The following is a 6,269-nucleotide window of genomic DNA, read 5'->3' on the forward strand; positions in this document are numbered from 1 at the left end:
CTTACAACTTGTTTGGATACAAATTTAGGAAGGAAGGGTAGGGAAGGGAGAGAAGCGAAGATATCCTCGTGGATTCATTAAGTGATCCCAATCTAGTTTCATCGTCATTGCATTTTATGTCGATTTGAATATCAATGGAACACCAAAAGAACTTTATTTAATTACAAAAACCAAATTCTGTCTTGGTTTGAAAAGAGAATATATGAAACTAACATGGAATATTTGTCCATCAACAAACTACATAAAAACATTTTATAACGATTTTACATGGACAAAGCCCTAAAACCTCTTTGGTGATATTTCGATCTTTGAATGTGAAAGATGACCATTTAATTAGGTTCGAGAAGAATATGAGAAGTTCTTGGTCCAAAAGTACCATACTTAAATTAAGTGCAATTTGGTACTCTAATGTACCTTGCAAACCATACTCGACTAGAAATAGTTTTCTCAATGAACTTGATTAAGACCCAACAAGTCACCAACAAAAGCGAGATAAAACACTTATTTTGTGATCTCAGATGACAAGGGGTCTAGGTTTTTTCTACCAATCAAAGTCAAATTCAACCCTCGCTGCTTACCCGGATGCAGGATATTTATTATCCAATTCATAGAAAGCTAAATAAATAAAAAAAAGGATTCGTGTTTACTTATGACAATACTGAAATATCATGGAAATCAACAAAACAAACTTTGAAAGCAACATCCTCATTCAATCATGCAAAACTAATTGTTTTATGAAATCGGACGTGAGTGCATATGACTTAGATCAATGGTTAGTCAAATTCAACAAAAGTATGGAATGTAAATAGCAACTAATGGTCCAACCACAACTTTCGAAGACAACACTACATGTATTACTCAAGTGGATGAAGGGTAGATCAAGCGAGATAGAATAAAACCACTCATCATCAATGCTCTTCTACACACATGATATCCATAAGGAAGGAAAGATTGACACAAGTTCGGTCATTAATTGATTATCTCGCTAACTTGTTACCAAATCACTCCCATTGAAGAAAAATTTAAAGAGCTGGTGTATGAAAATTAAATGCGTCATCTTTAAGATACGGAGTATATGTTAAAATTAGAGAAAGTAATCATATGCATTGCACTATTTCCCTTCGATTAGGTTTTTATTCCATTTGAGTTTTTCCTGACAAGATTTTTAAGTGAGATAATAAATTAAGCATATCTTAGGTGAAAGATTGCTATATTTTTCTCATAGCGATGATTTTTTCCTGTTGGGTTATTCTTTGAAAGATTTTTAATGAGACAACTAAATCTAGTGTTTATTGTACTTAGATGACTAATGTGCCATAAACAGTATAATATATTATATCATGTACGAATGTTCAATGATAAAATTTCCGCTATAATTGTATAGCACAATAATGAAAATCAAAAGAAGATGAAATTGATACCAAAATCCATCTTCTACTTTTTTTTTTTTTTTTTTTTTTACTTCCTAACTAAAGTTTATTTGTCTAACATCATCATTATTTTCCTCTTGATTTCTTACATGACGTATGTGTATGTCCATTATTTTTACTTAGGACCTGTTTCGATTTACTGAACACAACTGAACTAAACTGATTGAGGCTAAATTGAACTGAACTAAACTGAATAGAGGTGAAATGAATAATTTATGAGAGAAGGAAATTAGGAACTGAACTGAACTGATTGGAGCTGAACTGAACTGAACTAAAATTAAGTTGTTCTGTTAAACTTAATTTCAGTTCAGTTCCTTATTTCCTTCTCTTATAAACAATTTAGTTCAGCTCAGTTCAATTCAGTTCAGTTCAGTATAGTTCAGTATAGTCAACTGAGAAAACCAAACAAAATAAAACATTTTTTTAAACAAAGTTCCTACCAACTCAGCAACAAACAAACAAACTTTTTACCGGTTATTCCCAGTCACCTTCTCCATCACGTGCCTCTCATATGATCCTCCCAAATTTACACCAAAAATAAAAGAAAAATAAATAAAAAGTAAAAAAAGTTATGTTACGAGAGAACAAAGTCATGTATTTTTACGGAGTACTTTTTTTTTAACGGTTTTTATGGAGTACTTCTTAAGAAAAAACAATTAAAATCAAAAACCCAAAAAAAAGGAAAAAAGAAAAAACGAAAGTAACGTTTGCTCTTCTGGTTTGAAAAAGTCACACAGAGGAGAGAGAAACTGAAGGCAAATTTTTGTTTCAAATTCTCAATTTTTTTTTGTTATTTTTTCATTAATTTATACAAATAAATTTCAATTCAGTGTTGCGTCAGCTTTAGGTTTCAGGAGCGTATTGTTGAAGAAAAGATTTGGGGATTTTTTTGAGCCAAAGTTAGGGTTTTTGGTGAGTATTTTTGTAAATTTTTATATTATATTACGTTTATTTCATGATTTTGTTATAATTCTCTTTTAATCTTTGCTTTGTTTCTTGTTTGGGTCCAATTCAATCCAATTGGGCCGGTCCCAATGCTTTAATTACAAAGCCCAAAAGCAAGGTTCAACCTTCTCAAGCACGCCAAGTCAGTCAGGCCCAGTCAACATGGCAAGCCTATCTGACTTCACGGCTGAGTTCACTTATTTGAGCAAGGTATAAAAGCCTTCAATTGTCGCATTCAGAAGATATCCAATTCAGGCCTTAAGCACAAAGTCTCTTGCATAGCTTTCTCTCTCAAAACACTGTACTGACTTTAGCATCGGAAGGGTCTTCCTCAGCACAACCCCCGAGGCTAGTTTACGTGTGTTTGCTGTGTAGAAAATCCTCGGCTTAGTCATCACTTGGACCGAGATTAGTCTTCTCCCACCGAAAAGGACTAACCGAAGGTCCCATTGTTTTCAACCAAACAATTTAGCGCCGTCTGTGGGGAAGACATAAAAAACAAGCCAAAAATCAACCAATCTTAGCAAAAAGTGACTAAGAGTGGTAAAAGTGCCAAGAGTACTAAGAAGAACGATCCTTCCTCTTCGAGGATAGGTCCAATTACGGTGGGAAGGAATCCACCTATTCCACCATCAGCGGAATCTTCTTCTTCTTCTTGAAAGCTCCCTCTTCCTCAGAAAGGGCAGCATCGAAGAAATCACCGTCCTATCATACTCGCCAGACGACCAACTCATATTGCCCGAGTCAGTCAAATGCGAAGAGTCCTCCACGAAGCTTCCATTCTCAATCTCAACAGAGAACAACTCCTCAAACAGGGTCCTTTACGAAGGAAGTGGCGAGAGCCGTCGTGTTCTTCATGGACCTCGTGAAGGCCCAAGGAGGCAAATTTCCACCAACACCCCGTGATCTCTCGCCTCTTCCGCCAAGAAACCTAAGAAGGAGGACTGGCCAAGAGGAAAGTGGACGAGCTCCATCCTTTAAGGAGCTCGGGGATAAGTGGGAGGAGGACACATGGAGGACAGAACGGGAAAGGAAAAAGAACCCCCAGTTTTTTGAAAATTTCGAAACCCAGAACTCCCAAAAGCAGCAATACCACCTCCGCGTGGCAAGAGCCTGCTCGCTTAAACGTTCAAGAACGTCTAGGCTCAAGGGAGGTGAGTGTGCATAGTCGCCTCACCTACCCAGAGGGAACCGGGCCCTACCCCGAGTCGTCTCAGTTAAGGACGAAAACCACTTCAACCTCTTTGAGATGGAGGAACGAGGTCCCGTCAGCTGGGCGTTAGGGAAAGGTCGTGATGGTTCCCACTAGCTCACCCTTCCAAAGCTAGATTTTGGAAGAACATGTGCCAACGGTGAAAATCTCGGCGCACATAACTTGTGATGGTACTTCGGACCCGAAGGACCACATTGCCTCTTACTAGGGGCACATGTACCTTAACCCCAGGTTCGAAGAAACCTGGTGCAAATACTTCCCAACCACTATCAAGGGTGTTGCACAAGCATGAATCACCAAGGGGGTGAAGGAAGGCTCAATAACCGGTTGGAAAGACCTTTCTACGGCGAACCGTCGAGAGAAAACGACTGTAGAACTGATGGGTCTGCAGCAAGGGGAGGACGAGAGCCTTCGAGATTACCTGACTCGTTTCAGTAACGAGTCGTCTAAAATTACAAGTCTGGACCAAGGGCTAGCCATTTTTGCACTGCGGAATGGCCTGCAAACTGGAAAGTTCCTTGACTTCATGGTCATGCATCCACCGCAAACCTTGGAAGAAGCTCTAGACGCTTCGAATAAATATATCCGAGCCGAAGAATGGAACAAAACCAAATCCCAGTTCCAATCCGGGGCTAGGAAGGCAAAAGGACAGCAGTCCGAGGGCTAGGGCTAGAGGAAAAGGAAGGCGAAAGCCTCAAAACCATCCTCGGCTCTTGAGCCGAAGAAAGAAAAAACCCCATTCACGGGGAGATATGAATCGTACACTCCTCTCGCCCTTCCACGTGCTAAAATCTATAGCATAACAAAGGACGAAGGGAGGTACAAGAAGCCAAGGCCACTCCTATCGTGGCATCAGCATAAAGGCAAGGACTAATGGTGTGAGTTCCACAAATCTCTTGGACATTATACCGAGGACTGCCTCCAACTGAAAGATCAGATCAAGGATATGGTCCAAAAGGGGTACTTGAAAAAATATCTCGCGGATCGCCACAAAGAGAAAAGAGCCGAAAAAGATCCTCGGCAAGATCTGGATTCCCCCCGAAAAAAGGACAAGCCGCAAGGCAAAGACAATCCTGATATCCTTGTCATTTCCGGAGGAACCTACTCTCGGAATGCGTTAAAACGCAACTTGAGGAGCTTGACCCATCAAGTGAATCATGCTGACACCCAAGCACCCTAATCTCCGGTGCCGAACATCACGTTCATGGCTGAAGACTGCTGGGGGGTGGCATACCCCAATGATGACCCGCTGGAAACTGTTACAGGCATTGTGAACCACAACGTCTAGCGAACTCTCGTCGACGGTGGTAGTGGTGCGGATATCCTCTTTCGGGAAGCCTTTGACCAGCTAAAGTTGGAGACCAAGCACCTAACTCCAGTACCCTTCCCGGAATCTGGATTCAATGGTTCTTCAACATATCCTGATGGGAAAATTTCTCATCTTGTCACCATCGGCAAAGGTCGAGCAGCTCGGAATATCATGGTCGAGTTTTTGGTCGTGGACGTTCCGTTTGTGTACAACGTGATTATGGGGAGACCCATCATTCACGAGATTCAAGGAGTCGCCTCGACGTACCATCAGATGATGATATATGTCTCGGACGAGGGACACTCCGAAAGAATTCAGAGCAGCCAAAAGGAGGCCCGAAGATGTAACCACTTCAAGCCGTCCAAAAGTCGCCGCGGTGACAGGGATGATGAGGAGGAAAGGGAAAAGGACCGATGCGCAAAAAAGCCTAAGGGCTTAAGTGCTTCAGCCCAAGGCACCCCAACACAAGAAATATCTTTGGGGAAAGAAAAAGCTGGTTCATCATCTAAGCCGAAAGAGTCAGAGCACCAGCAGAAGTTTAGAAAGCCTGCTGATATTGACAGCATGCCAGATTGTGAAGAGTCATGTTCCAAAGCTATGGAATTGGACCATCAGACTGAATCAATAGAGTTGGCCGAAGGGGATACTAAAAAATGTGTCACCATCGGGCTTGGACTTGATCCGAGCGTCCGCGTTGAACTTATCCACCTCCTTCGGGAAAACAAAGATGTGTTCACTTTCTCGGCAGCCAACATGCCAGGGATTGACCCGAACCTCATCTCTCACAAGCTTAATGTCGACCCCACATGTCAACCAGTTAAGCAAAAGAAGCAGAATTACTCACTACCTCCTACTCGAAAAAAGTTGCCTATGAAGTAGTGGTAGCCGCTCGAAAGCGTAGGCCCTATTTTGATTGCCATCAAATAGTGGTCTTAACAGATCAGCCGCTGGAAAAAGTCCTTGGCAATGTTGAAAAATGTGGTAGGCTCGCAAAGTGGGCCTTTGAGCTCACTGAGTTCAGCATCAGCTACCAGCGGAGAGCAGCCATCAAGGCTCAGGCCTTGGCGGACTTCCTGGCTGAGTGTTCTTATCAAGAAACACTAGACAAGAAAAGAAAGTGTGGACTGTTTTCACGGATGGATCCTACACCATAAATGGTCCGGGGGTAGGGGTAGTCATAACCTCGCCCGAAGGCAAGTCCTTTGAATATGCACTGAAATTCTCATTCAAAGCTTCAAATAATGAAGCCGAATATGAAGCAGCAATTGCTGGCTTAGAATTGTGCATAGCATCGGAAGTCGAGCATGTCTGTTTAAAGACAGACTCTCAGCTCGTCGTAAACAGATCCGAGGTGAATATAAGGCCAAAGAGC

The sequence above is a fragment of the Chenopodium quinoa genome, unplaced genomic scaffold (genome assembly GCF_001683475.1).
Source record: "Chenopodium quinoa cultivar QQ74 unplaced genomic scaffold, ASM168347v1, whole genome shotgun sequence".
Lineage (NCBI taxonomy): Eukaryota > Viridiplantae > Streptophyta > Magnoliopsida > Caryophyllales > Amaranthaceae > Chenopodium > Chenopodium quinoa.